The sequence below is a fragment of the Corvus brachyrhynchos genome, unplaced genomic scaffold (genome assembly GCF_000691975.1).
Source record: "Corvus brachyrhynchos isolate BGI_N302 unplaced genomic scaffold, ASM69197v1 scaffold43, whole genome shotgun sequence".
In the NCBI taxonomy this organism is placed as follows: Eukaryota; Metazoa; Chordata; class Aves; order Passeriformes; family Corvidae; genus Corvus; species Corvus brachyrhynchos.
The window spans coordinates 3,430,517-3,444,903 of record NW_008237353.1 but is presented as its reverse complement, the minus strand read 5'-3'; the positions used below and the strand labels follow the sequence as shown (position 1 = coordinate 3,444,903).

Sequence of the window (14,387 nt, the reverse complement as noted above, 5' to 3'; positions counted from 1 at the left end):
CGCGACCCCGGGAAGAGCGCGCAGGCACCCGCAGCCCCGACAATTCCAACACGGGAGCGACCACAGGAGAGAGCAAAGACGCAGCGAGACAGAAAACAGCAGCCACTCGGAAAAAGGAGAAGATCATAGTAACTAAGACCTTAGGGATAGTAAAATGGTATAATGTTAAGCAAAATTATGGTTTTATAACAAGGTGTGACAACCAGCAAGATATATTCGTGCATAGAACTGCTATTAAAAAGAATAACCCTGAAAAATGCATCCCAAGCTTGGGAGATGGAGAAGTCGTGGAATTCAAAATTATACGAGGTAGAAAAGGGTTACAAGCATCGCAGGTCACTGGGCCTGATGGTGTTTCTGTAAAAGGCAGTATATATGCAAAAAATCGTAGTCATATTAGACAATATCTCCATTGTAAGCCCCCCCTACAGTTTCCCTTTCCTAATCCCACCTTTCCCTTTTACCCTATGTCCTATTACCCCCAGTGTATTCCCAATCCGTTTTTTCATCCATGGTTTCCCTCACAAAACCATGCTTTTGCCAATTGTTTCCCCAAAAATCCCTTTCCAATGCCGAGTGGGGGATGAAAAGGGGGAGGGAAGAAGTTAAACCCTCTCCTGCCTCAGTTTCCCCACAAAGCATGCTCAGAGAGTCCTGTCTCCCTTCTGTCAGCCCTAAGATGTTCCACAGAATCTGATTGGACATTTAAAGACTCAGGAGGGTGGCTTGTTTTGTTTTGAAACTGTTCTTGTTATGTTTATCCAGTTGTTTTCATTCTCCTTTTATTAAAATAAAACGGGTGAGGTGTTGGGGTCCCTCCCCCGCCGTGTAGCCCTGGGAGAGGGGCCCTGAGGGCACAGACACGGGGTTTCCCTGCCCCTGCTCAGCCTCGTTCCCATTGGTTGGTTTGTGTTCCCTGCGCGGGCAGAAGGACCCTTGGTCCCGTGACTGGAACAGTTCCTCGGCAGAGCTCTGGCCATGCGGCTGGAGAAATAAACATCTCTGAAACAGCTATCAAGAATCTGTCTGTCCATATATATTTCCTTTCCACGGGACTCCTGGTTTGATATATGCGTGTTGCAGGATCCCCACTGCAACAATGAGCAACTTTTTTATTTTCAAAATCTGTTGGAGGAACCACAAACAGATGTTCTTGCAGAAATGTGGAAAACAGGATATGTGTGGGAGTCCTTGCTGGGACAAATGGTGGCAGTCCTGTGGATTCAGTAGTGTCCATAGGCCTTACACTCAGCAGAAACCAATGGCTTAAAAATATCTAACCCTCCCAACATATTCCCTGTGCATTCCTTTCATGGCAGTCACTTCCTTATCCTAAATCGGGCAATAAATATGGACAAATTCACAACTTGCTTTAGTGACTTTTAACCTAGAAAGCTGCTTTTATGTTTTATCACAAATGAATTCCACACATGATTATGAAAACCCAAGTTTTCCCATGCTTGAGTCAAATCAAGGCCTATGCCAACATTTTTGCAGTCCCTAGGCTGGCGTACTGCAACTTATTCTTCATGAAACCATCACTGGAAAACTCCATTTGGTTCAGAAAATAGTTGCCCTCTAAATATTCTGCAGTGGTCACTGTCTGCTTTCAAACAAACGTGTGGTGCTGACCAAGACTGGCAGATCCCTCCATGTCAGACTCACTTCACAAAGAGACAGACATTTTCTTTATGTCCCATTGCAGCCACTGAGCTCTCTGGGCTTCCTGCAGACCTTGATGCTTTCCCAGCAGAGAGTCCCAGCTAGTTGCCATGTCTCTGGCTGCATCTGCTGGATGTTTCATAGTCACTTCAGTCTCTACACTCTTTTGGAACCACCAGAAGCTCAATTTGATAAGCTGGACTGAAAAACACAACTGTTTTTCAAGTCTCTAATTGGCTTTTGGCAAAATTTACCTCAGGCTCTATTTTTTATGTCATCTTTACTGTTAGCATTATTTTCTTCTGGTTGAAATGATAGGCAGGCAGGCAAGTGTCACAAATGTATGAAACTCTCAGAAAGCAGACAGATACTCAATGAAACTGAAATTATTTCTTTTGTGCAGCTAAACCAGACCCAAATAACAAAATCAAGTTGACCTTGAGTGAAAACCAAGCATGGTTTCTTTCAGGACTTTCATCTTGCCCTAACAGAGTTTGGACACAGAGACTGGTGAATGCAGAGTGTGGCCCCAAGCAGGCAGTATGGAAGCAGGTTTAGGAAAGCCAATGTAATCTGTGTGTTCTTACCACTGGGACAGCTCCTGCCTGCTGGAGTTAATGGAGGCAGCAGCTCTGGTATGGTGCCAGGCTTCTCCCCAACTCCCTATCCTCAATCCAGCCAAAACTGTTCATCTGGAAATTTGGGGGTATGATGAGATCAGCCTAAAGCACTTCTCCAGCCAGTGCAAGAGAATTCCACAGCGGATGGACCAGCTTGCTTCTGTTTGACGTAGCGCAGCACTTAGGGTAAGGTCATTAACTTTTCCAGGATGGAATTTCTTTCATTTTGTGGAAGTCTCAAGTCCCTGAGCTTTGCTCAAGACCCGGAATCTAATGTCTTTTTCTGTTTTCTCCCTGACAAGTCTCAGAGATATTAAAAATCAAAAGAAGACTCTAAGGAGCAAATAAAGTCTCTCTTTAAAGTACTGTTCCACTTTTGTGTTAACTCACAGAAGCTTTTTGCTCTCTCTGCCTGGCCCCACTCAGATCTTGCATAAAAGGGAAAAAATGCACATAAAAGTGCTGTTTTCTTTCCACTTCCCCCTGCGCCTCAAATCATTAGTCTTTCTGCAGTTCTCTTTTATTCCCAGACTGGCTTGTGCCGAATCAGATTATAATACATTAAACCTCCAAAAACACAAAGCTCTCCAAAGTGCTCTTTAGGGTCTCCATACATGTGTTCTCTTGCTCTTTCCTGCAATAATTACTGCCATCCCAGGGTCAGCTCCTGTGTGCAGGTCCCACTCCGACACACAGCCTTGCCTCCCATTGCTGCAAAAGGAATTCAGGATGGGGTTTGCCTGCACATCGCCTCAGCTTTTGTGCGCAGAAGCGAGGGAAATGCCTTGTCCGCAAGGATGCCCTGCCCTACTTTTCCAGGCTTAGTCCCTTTTTGCAGCTTCTTTGGAGAAATAGGGATGGTGGTATTCCAACCAACTTCTCTGGACACATCCTAATTCCCTCTGCTAAAGGCAGAGCTGTCAAATCACAGTCCTGGCCTGATCAGCATCTACGCCACGGCTCCCCTGATTTCAGTGAGACCATGGCCCTCACACCTGTGGAGTCTTGAGTGATGACAGCCAGCACTGGGAGAAGTTCAACAGCATTTGTGCTTTCAGAAGGAAGCACTGTCCTTAGCTTGGCCTTTACTCTGAGAAGGAAGAAGGCTATATAGGGATATCACTGCTGGATAGAACAGCCTCATCCCAGGGCAGCACAGTGCAAAGAGTTGAATATAAAGCTATTGCCAACCACATCAACATCAGTCAAAAAGCAAACAGAAATCAAAGACAGTGAGGCACTACCCTGAGTCTGATTAGACTCATTAGTCACAGGTTATTGGAGAGCAGTAGCTCTGATATTCCCAAGTAGTACTTCCAGTTCTCCATAGGAGGAACACAAGGAGCTCCAGGAGGGGCTCAAGGGTACAAATAGCCCTTGTCTGTGGTGGCCAGGGCTGCTTTATCACGTGGCTGCTAAAGCTCCTGAGACATCTGCTGCTGCAGAGGAAGTCAAGTGAAAGGAGTGATCCCCAGCGTGGGTGAGCTCTGCAGCTGGAAGCACCTGGGGACGACTTCTGCCCACTCAATGTCATTATGGCTCAGACCACAAGAGCATTTATAAACCTAAAGCAAATGAGTCATTGCCAGTTCTGCAGAAAATTTATTACTGGGAAAAATAAAAAGATATCAACCTGAACACTTGACATCCAAAGAAACATCAATGTGTTCTGAAGCCATGTTGTAGCTTTTTTTGGCTTCTGTAGGGGCAGAACAAACCAAAATCCTTGGTATTATCAAAATTGGTATTGTGTTTTTCCATCAGGCCTTACACACAGAATAAATTTGTATGGAAAGGAAAATATTTTTCTTCAAGCCACCACCACAGTCCCCTTCTTTCTTCTGGAGAAGATGACTCTACATTTCTTCTGAGGGTGTAGGGATAGGCACATGCTTCCACTACAGCTTTGCTAGAAAACTTGAATTCCCTCATGAAGTGCTACTCTCCTCCCAGTCCTGATTTATTCCTCTGAAAAGAAGCCTGCTTTCTCATTTTTGTGGTGGTGTAATAATGTGGAAAAATGGGTCCACGATGGAAAGAGGTACGGTAAGGTTCTACTCTTGCCCTAAGCAGGAAATGAGCAGATACCTCCCAAAATGAAAACTTGGTTATCTAGCTTGCTGAAATGCCATGCCAATAAAGAAGCCTTTTTTCTATTTAAAGAAGTAATATAACAAAATGTTGGTTCATTTCATTATAATAGCTAGGAAGGATTTGCTAGTTTCACAGCATAAATTTAGATTAATTTTTTAGATTTGACAACGTTATAAAAATTATATTGATTCTGAAATTATAATTTTAGATTGGTTCTGTCATTTTAGCCTATTAGCAGTCTTTAAATGAAGTGATCCAATGTTACAATCAATCTTATCTTCCATTATGCACTTCCTGGTGCTAAAAAGTGAGATCGATTCTAATTAACTACACTGGTTCAGTCATTTGGGTAGTTTGTTCAGGGAAAAAAAAAAAAGTTACTGCCCTAATATCACTGAACAATTTGTTATACATTTATGTACTGAATTTAGATCCAAAATTAATATCAGTCCTATGGTAAAAACAGTACAGTTACAGCTCTCTAAAATATAGGATGGCAACATTAGTGCTACTGGTTTAGCCAGTGCAGCCCATGAAACATTTTCAGGATCCACTTGAGGTTTAAGAAGCAAAGCAGGGTCAGCAAAAAATACTTCCTCTGCAGCAGAGGCTGTAAATCTATATGTACATTCAAAGCGACTTGGAAAACGGCATTTCCAACATGCAGCTGTGGCTAAGAGGCCAGGCTTAAATGCTGCTTAAGAGGCCATGATGGTGAAAATAATGCTACGAAGCAAGTTGATGTGATTGAAATATGAATCAGCTCGAACTCACTTATTTCTTCCAGTATTTCCTGACTTCAGCTTGTATTGGGGAGACCTTGACACCCACCTGTGCCAGTCTCAGACTCCGTAGACCACTAGCCTTCAAATGAGCTCCCTAGATGTTGGCATAGGTACAGGGCTGTGGGGGACCAGTATGCTGTGATCCTACATGAAATGAACCTGAAAGTCTGATGAACTCTTGGAGGAAAAGCAGAAGCCAGAAAGGTAGACTGATTTCAAAACAGACAGCAAAGGCTGACCTCTGGTAAAACTTGAGGGAACATGTACGTCTCTTACAATTTTATTCCTTAGTATGCTTAAATCATTCTCTTAAGTAAAACACTATTACCTCAAGTACAAATCTGTTCATTTTCTCATCTATAATGTTTGTGCCTGGAGTCTCTTCTAACTGGTTCCTTGCTTTTCCCTGCTACAGCTTCAAAGAAAAGCAGCATGTACAGCCTCACCACTAAATCAGCTTGTCTACCAGTCACATTCAGGGCAACTTGGAAATGTTCTGCAATTCAAGGGATGCTATGCTTGCTTTTCCAATCACTGCTACTACATCCTTTTGTGTGGACCAACGTGCTGGGGAATGAGTCAAGAATAAGAAATGTGGGCCTGCCATCCTGCTGCAGGGTATTCCTTGACTTCCCTCCCTTTACAGACCCTCAGGCATGCTTTGTTCCTATGCTCCTAATGGCATCATCCTACTAAGAAGCCAAAAGAACCGTGAAAGGGTGCAGTAACTGTAAAATGTTTCACTTATTCATGGCTTTTTTGTCATTTTTCTGTAAGATCTCAGCCTTGGTCATTCAATGGAAAAAGATCAGAAAATTACTGTGAGCCCCTGTATCTGCCCACTTTGAGAAAAAGCATCTTGGCCAGGGGAAGAGAAGTCCTGCAGAGTTAAAAACCCAAAGTGGATGGCAGGTGGACTAACACTGTACTTCTCTATAGGCCCTCAAGAATTGCTGCCAGTTGTCATAAAGCTTGCCAATAATTCTTAGGAAGGAGAAGTCTCAGAACCCCATTTCTTGATTGGCTCCTTTTATCCCTTCCTTAAACATGTCTCAGTATTGAAGATGTGCTGGCTGAAAAGATTGACTTTTGATTCTGTGGAAAGCCACTGCAGAAACTACTCTGGGTGATGCTGGAAGCCTTTGCATGGGAATATCCTTTTTATGCCGGCGGTTTGTTGCTCAAGTGACAGACAAATGCCTGGCAAGAAAAAGCCTTGATTTCACTGTTCCTGCTATTGCATTTGTATTGCACACCATCATTAATTATTTGCCACCCTGTAAGAAGCCCTCGGGAGCCTGATTCTCCACTGCCTCACACCTCATGTAATCATTTACATCAGTGCAAAGTGAGTGCAAAACACTCTCACACATCTGCAGAGAGGTCCAACTCCAGCAGCATTCCAGCAGACAGGGCAATGGAGGGTGAGCCTGGAAATCATCAGAGGGTGCATATGCACACCACTCTTGTTTGCACAAGACAAGCAGTTATTGGTTCACTTTTAACTTGATGCCACTGGCCAAGCAAGAGGACAGACAGACTCCTGACTGCCTCAGGGAAATGCCCTAAAGCTTCTTGAATCTCACCATCAGCTGCACAAGGTGCTGCAGACACTTTGCAACGTGAGTCTGTCACTGACAGTGGCATGTGGGATTTGTACCCTGCTCGTGGTGCTTTGTGGGGTGACAGGGGTTCCTTTCTGCTGCAGCCCTGGAGAGCTGCTGGGCTGTGACAGATCCCCCTCCATGCCCAGTGTTCCTCCCAGCAGAGCAAGGCACACCTCACAAGCTGGATTTCTAAACACAAGGTCGGCGTTGCTAGCTGGGCTGTGGGAAAGGCCAGGTCCCAGAGTACCTGAAGGAGAAGACGGCTGGGAGTGATGTGGAAGGAGACCATGACGCATGGCCAATGTCACCCAGGAAATAAAAGGTGTGGGAGCAGGACAAGGTGAGAGATACTGCAAAACAGAGGAGGTGACATTCCTGCAGAAAAACTGCTTTTGTTTCTTTCTCATTTCACAGGCAGCATGTCTATTAAATGTGGCTTCTGCTGCCAAAGGACTTGTCATATTACATTAGGTTTAGCAACTTCTGCTGTGGCAAAGTGTGCAGTGTCTCCCTTCACATAAAGAAAATATTTTCACAAGTCTGTTCAACCTGCTAACTGTGATTACAGACAGTTGGCCCCTGACATGACATTTATTGCTCCAGCGTCCAAGTAAGAGCCTCACAGCACTGCCCAGCCAGCTACCTGAAGAGCACATATGTGTATGTAGATCTTAAACAAGTTTCTGCTAATGGCTTCATTTTGTACCCTTTTAGTAGGTCTTTAGCAGCTTGATAGAAAACATGGTACAGTAAAGTAGTAAAAATAAAAAGAGTATGTGCAAGCTCCCTCTTTTTATGCTCGCCTTGAAATGTATGATATGATACAATATATTATATCCATTTGCTGCTGCAAGTGCTCTTTGCATGCATGTTTCTACTCTGCTCAGCAATATTCATCATAACTGAGAATCACTGCAATTGTCTACCTCCACTTGAGAGACAATCTCACACAGAGTGAAAATAAAAGTGAGAAACAACACCAGAACCAGCGACCTGTAACATGTGCTGACAATAAACACAAATAACAAGTTGACCTAGTTGGGTGCCTGAGTCAAGGAGTCTAGGAGATGACTGGCTAGAGGAAAGTTTTCCATGAAAAAAACAAAAAAAAATGAACCCCAAAGAAACCCAAAGCAAAGCAAATGAATGAAGCAGATACTTCCCTGTTCCGGACAGGATATGCTGATCATGGTCACAGCATCTACTGGAAACACCTGCTGAGAGACCAACTCCTCCATCACTGCATCCAGTAACTGTGCAGGCTTCTGCAAGATCTATCTATATATTTTCCTGGCACTTGGGAAGAAAGAAAGCATAATGAAGGCTTTGCCAGTACAAGAGAATATAATCTGGCAATCATTTGGTTATTACTGATTGGGCTTTTGGGGGAAGTGAGTTGTTTTAAATTGGGTTGGTTATTTTAAATATTTTGTATGAGTTTAAATCATTTAAAAATGTGTTAAATGGCCTGGCTTTTTGCCTTCACTTTCCTTTCCTGCACAAGACATTTGTAGGGCCTGGATTCTTACATGACTTGGCCTATTCTGTCTTACTTTCTGGCAGGTCATTTTGCTCTATTCTTCTCCAAACAAAAATTAAGCTCTGGCCAAGGGAGAAGCAGAGCAGAATGCAGCCTGCTACAACAGCTTGTAGTGAGTTGGAAAGAACTCTGTGTTATAGATGAGAGCTGATCAAATACCCTTCTCTTTTTTGTTGTTAATTTCACTGTCTTATTTTTAAACTTGCATGTGCATCTGCCAGCAGCACTGCATCTTGCTATAATATTCTTATTAAGCAGGTGGATGAATCGTGAGCAGACAGGATTTATTTCCATTTTGGTTAAGGGTAGGCTCTTCAGTGATTAAGTTTCATCTACATCTTCTGCGGGACTGGGAATTCAACTGATTCTACAACAGTCTGAACAGTCTCCCTCAGAGTTTTGTTTTCTATCATGTCAGAAACTTATTTACAAAAAGACCATGTAGGATTCAGCTGGGCACTCATAACTTCTTTTGCCAGAGTTGTACCCCCTTTGGCAATAAAATAACTCATGCCCAGAAAGGGTAAGTAAGAGCTGTACAGCTCTATTCTGCTTTCCCCATTTGCACTCTTTTTTTGTTGGTGGTGGTGTTATTTTTCAATTTTCCCTTTTATTCTCTGCTTGTATTGATATCTGAAGTGGGCCTGGATAAGCAGCACGAGGTGGGTGTCAAAACTCAGGGATGGAGAGCTCACATTCCAAAACAAAACCATTTTTCCTCCTCCTTCTTTGCCCGTGGTTCAATTCAAAGAAATCATCTGAGAGCCGCCTACCCTGATGCAGAGAACCTTTCCTGGAGATTTCTAATATACTACAGTAAAAACCGCTTTTTCCCAAGACCCTCCATAAGTCCCCAAGGATTTTTCATGGTCCAGTCTTCGTTAAAATAGAAAGCATATTTGGGGTGAATTACTAATCCCCTGCCTGAATGCAACATGCCATTTGGACACTTTGTGATCTGCTACACTAACTCTCTGATTTGTTTGGCCTTGTGAAAACCTTTTAAGCTAGGCTCTGGAAATTTACCCCTGAAGCCTCTTCTGGGGCTTGTGTTTTTTATTTTTCTCCCATTTCCTCAAATCTTTCCCTTGTTTCTAAAGAGTGCCATCGTCCGTTCCTGAGCCCTCAAATCCAATTACCAAACAATGTACAAATATATGGCTGAGCGTGGTCTATGGGAACAGCTGCAAAATTGCTAATATTAGGTCTAATTTAGCTACAATAAATTAGCAAGTGTGTGGAAGCAAAATGATGACAGCATAATTATAACAAAAGTCGATGTGTTGAAGTATATGGATGACAATACATACTAATTTTAGCGAAAAAACGCAGCAAATGAAATGCATGCAATGAACAGACGGGACTAATAGCTCAGACACATATACTTAATGTGACCAGTCAGTGTAAAAACAAAAAGATAGATGAAGCTGTTCAGAATCTAGTGCTAACAAGCAGTGTAGTCTGAAACCATTAACTGTCAGGGGTAATAACACTCAAAGTACTGAAGTGCAGTAAAACAGCAGCACTTTTCTCGGGATGATGTGCTGATGTACAAGCACACACCTGTGAAGAGGGTACTAAATCTATCCTCGCGTTTATTACTATGGAGGGAGGAAAAACAACACTAATAATGTAAAGTATAAACGAAAATAGCAGACAGCAGAGAGTGACATTTGCATGGTCCCAGTCAGCTTGTTAGCTGAAGTGGGTTTTAATTAGCTATTTTCCAGCAAGCAAACGAGCAAATTAGTGGCAGCCATAAACAAGCAGAGACAATCAGGCCCAAAGAAAAAAAAAAAGATCGGACCTTTTTCTGTGTGTTTTCCTTTTGGAAATACAATGCCTTCATGCTTCAGCTAAATATTTCTATTAACCAAAAGAATGTGGTAAAGCAAAGACCTTGGCAACTGCGCAAGTTCCCGAAGTGGCTCAAAACACAGCGTTAACAATACAGTGGCGACACAAAGCCCTGCTCTGAAGAAAACCACGTCGAAGGCTAAACCTTGGGTCTCTCGTGCAGAGTCTCAGGGGCTCCTTGGCTCTAGTATACTGCCCCCCTGCTGAAGACTGCCCACCTATCCTCAGCTCTTGGGACAACAGGGCCCCAGCACCATCCCTCACTCCCACTCTGGATGCACAGCAGCAGGTGCTTCAAAAAGTGTGATCCAGGGTGTAGGTGCCACCTTCTCCTTTGCACCGCAAGAGGCACAAGATGGGTGTTGCCAAAGGGGCGCCTGAGGCTACCAGCTGCTCCTGCTGCTGAGGAAGAGGGATATAGCTCGGCAAGGGCTGCAGGAGACAGGCCACTGGGGTGAGTGTGAGGAGGGGAGAGAGGTGAGCAGACGGGCCAACCCCTGTTGCTAAGCTATCTTGCTAAGAGAAGATGCTTATCAGTGTAGGATGCAGCCCTTGGCAGACAACATGGATTCAGGCACTAATGAACAAACCCACATTTGGTGTTTCTTTTATTACTGTAGTATTACTGGCTGCTTAATGAAACCTGCCCCGCTGTTACAGCAACATGAACACGGGATGAAGATCCTTCAGAGCCTGGTCAAGCAAGGCCCAAGGTTAAGTAATTCACTGTAGTACTTTTGCTACTAAACTGATTATATTAATAATCAGCCATAATGAAAAACATGGCAAGCTTATCCCTCGAGTCAGTCATGTTTACCCTCCTGTTGCCTCTAATTTTAAGAAATGCTGATGCAGCAAAGATGGGAAACCCAATACAAAGGACAGATTGCATACTTGTATCTTCTGCTGAACATGTCCAAATCCTTCAGGTATAAAACCTGACAGCTGAAAAGTCAGGTAGCAGTAAGCAACTACTAGAGGTAGTTGCTAGGCAGGAGAGTTCAGTGGTTTGAGCACTAATCTAGACCTTGGGAAAGTTGAAGTTCATGTTTCACTGTACCAGAAACTTCTATGGCCATGGGTGACCCAGTCAATCTGTCTGGGGATAAAAGTACTTCTGCCTCAGGAAGTTGCTGCAGAATGCTCATTAAATACTGTGTAGGGCTTAGATATTGTGGAGAAGGGACTAATTAGTTGGAAGGAAGGGAAAACACCTAATAGAAATTAATCTTATTTATGCATCACTATTGGTACATGTGGCACTAGAGAAAGACATTGCAGCAGGCTTTCAGTTGGTATAAATTATCAGAGAGCTGCAGGAGAGACTCTCTTGCCTCCCTGTCCTTGTCTTGTGCCAAGGGTATTACAGTCTAATTAATACAGATAACATGAGTGCAGACGCCTACCTGTTGGGTGCCGTTGGAATATTAACACAAGGGGAGGGCTGGGGGAAGGCTCTTAAAGAAGGCTTATTTTATTTAGTTCATTTGTTTAGTAATGTTTTGATGGTCAGAAAACCCTGGCAATGAGTAGAGCCCAAGAGGCAATTAGCAATGGGGCAGAAAATGTAATGAGCCAAAAAATGAATTAACTTGAGCAGACTAGGCACACACACAAGGGGCCAATGCTTTTTGCTAGTTTATAACCCCTGCCCCTCTGCTGAATTCAAAAAAGTAGGAGGAGATGTGATTTAACACAGAAACAGCCTGCAGGATATTTCCTACCACACCCGGGGTAGCTCTTCTCCGCACAAAGCACCAGCTGATGTGGTGGCAGGCAAGCAGGCAGCCTGGATCAGCTCTTGCCTAAAGCCAGCCTCTCTCCATAAAGTTTCCTTCCATTACCACCACTGAGGAGGGCAGAACACTGAGAAAACCAGCACCCAGCAGGCTGCCACCACGCCCAGAAAGAGGGGGCAGCCAGAGGTACCCTGTCAGACAGCAGCTCCCAGCACTGCCCTGCCAAGGCAGCAAGGCTAGTGGCAGCAAGGCTAGTGGCAGCAAGAGTGGGGCTAGTGGAGTACAGTGAGCCAAATTTTGCTCTCTTTGCCTCTTCTGAGTTTCTTTTGATCCTTTATTTTTTTTTCCTTTGATGGCTTTCAGGGTTTGCTGTTAGCAAACATACATACTTTGTATTAGAATTCATTCTAAGTCATGGGCTGATATTGTTTTCAGCTTGTACGAAACCATAAGCACTTTCACCACACTCAAACTGTATACATATTTTGCTTTTACAGTGAACTTGTTTCCCCTGTCTCTGACAGCAGTTTGTGAGTATCACAGGGAAAAAAGCATAGGCAGTTGCTCTTGCAGGTACACAGGGATGGTAACTATCCAGCTTCCACAGGGGGACACAAGAGGTAACTATCACCCAAATTGTCATGTTAGCCATCCTGCTAGCCATTAGAATCAAATATAATGATTTGTAGTTTAGAGAGCTGCTTGACTGAATCACAGAAAAACACAACTGCCCCCAAGTGTGTGCTAGGATGATTTTCAATGCATGCTGCAGTTCTGCAACGCTCGGTCTTACACGGCCCATAGGCTTTGTCCTGAGGGAGATTATTCCAGCAAAAACCTAAAGCTGTTATGTGGAGTTCAGGAACGGAAACTTTGAGGAGGAAAAAAAAAAGGTCCACATCATTTTAATTCCCTTGCATGGATAGTTCAATGCCAAATGAAAGGACAGGAAAGCCACAAAGCACACACACTTCAACACTGCTCCTTTCTCCCTGGGTCATGCCCAATGCTATTTCATCATGGCTAGAGGACTTCGGAGGAAGCGGGAGCAGAAGGGAAAGAAGAAAGATGATCTTTAAAAGAACAGAACTGTTGAAAATTCAGAGCAAACGAGTCAATTCATAGCTTTATCAGCATATAGCAAGTGGAATAGCAAGATATTCCTCTTCAAAGAGGAAAGTCCCCAAATGGATAAAGGTTAAGATAAAGGGGCAGAATTTCTTCCTGGCTCCATGCAGCTCACAGCTGCTCTGACATTGGCTGGATCTTTGGTGTTTTTCGGGTGAACTATCACTGAGCATAGGAAAGTCATGACCAGCTTCCCGAGCATCCCAGTGGAAAAAAAAAAAAAGCAAGGGGTCTAATCCAAATCTTTGACACTTTATATCAACAACTGTGTATCTTTGCCTCAGCTCCTGCCAGCCTCAGAAGTTAAATGGACAGCACTGTTCATTGCTTAAGCCTACACTGCTCCATTGCTTTTAGTGAAGCTGCAGGTTGTAATTGAGAGTCTGGTAAGGATCCCTTCTCACTGAGTGATGTTACAATCTTCTTTGCTGGAATTATTTTAGCCTTGTAATAGTTCTTTTTAAAGAACAGTCTGATCTACTTTCCAAAATCTTCTGCAGAAAATAAGTTGCATTCATAACACAGGAATGAGGTTGAAATCCAAGGCCTTACCCAGCAATACCTCACTTGCCTCAGGACATGTCTTGATGATCCCTCTGTGTGGTGGTGCTTCAGCAGCAGAAGAAGAAACAGCTTTCAGCAAGGATCCTGAGAGATCAGAGACAAGAAGCCTTCACAGCTCAGGGAGGTCAGGCAAGCAGGAGATAAAGAGCTCAAAGTTCAGTCCCACACACATCCAATCTGCCTGGAATACCTGGGTTACCCTTCACCTGGGCACAGAAGCAATACCAGAAAAACCTGTTCTCTTTGGCTTCTCTGCCCAAAACATCCCATACAGATAATAAAGATTAAATGGGAAGGGTTGTTCTCCTCACAGCCACCCCCAGTAAAGAGTTACTGTTCGTCTCTGAGGTCTTGCCTAAGCACAGTGGTGAGATTCATGGGTTTTCTTCACTGCAATAGACAGACTGCACCAATGCCCACAGCAAAACTCGATTTCTTCTCTATTTTTCTATCCCTGTCTCTCTTACTCCTTCATTTGCAATCCTCTTCTCTTTAAAGTTAGCTCTACCATCATTTCTTGCACTGAGTGCACATTAGACTAGGCTCTCAGGAATTAATGAGAAGGCTTAGCAAAGGAAGATAACATAAGGATCAGGACAGCAGAACTGGGTGCTAAATAGCAGCTTCTTTATGACTGGATTTTGGAGGCACAAATCTATCTTCAGTTCTCACCGATTTCACAAAGAGCTTCAAGAAATGAAATCTTGTGACATGACTTGTTTTCCACTGGGTTGCTCTAAGAGAACCCCTTATGGACACAAAGATGTGAAAGTCTAAGCAGGCACATGCTA

General features: G+C 43.6%; 1 long non-coding RNA gene across 2 annotated transcripts in view; it reads right to left on the bottom strand.

The window, feature by feature from the left end:
• LOC108445831 overlaps window positions 1-13,845 on the bottom strand; it is a 111,788-nt gene extending 97,943 nt beyond the window's left edge. Inside the window, exon 1 of one of the 2 annotated variants that reach the window (XR_001860817.1) lies at window positions 13,585-13,845. This is a non-coding gene — a long non-coding RNA (uncharacterized LOC108445831). The remainder of the gene's footprint in view (window positions 1-13,584) is intronic. The other variant, XR_001860816.1, reaches the window with a different exon arrangement.
• Window positions 13,846-14,387: the final 542 nt, after the last annotated feature.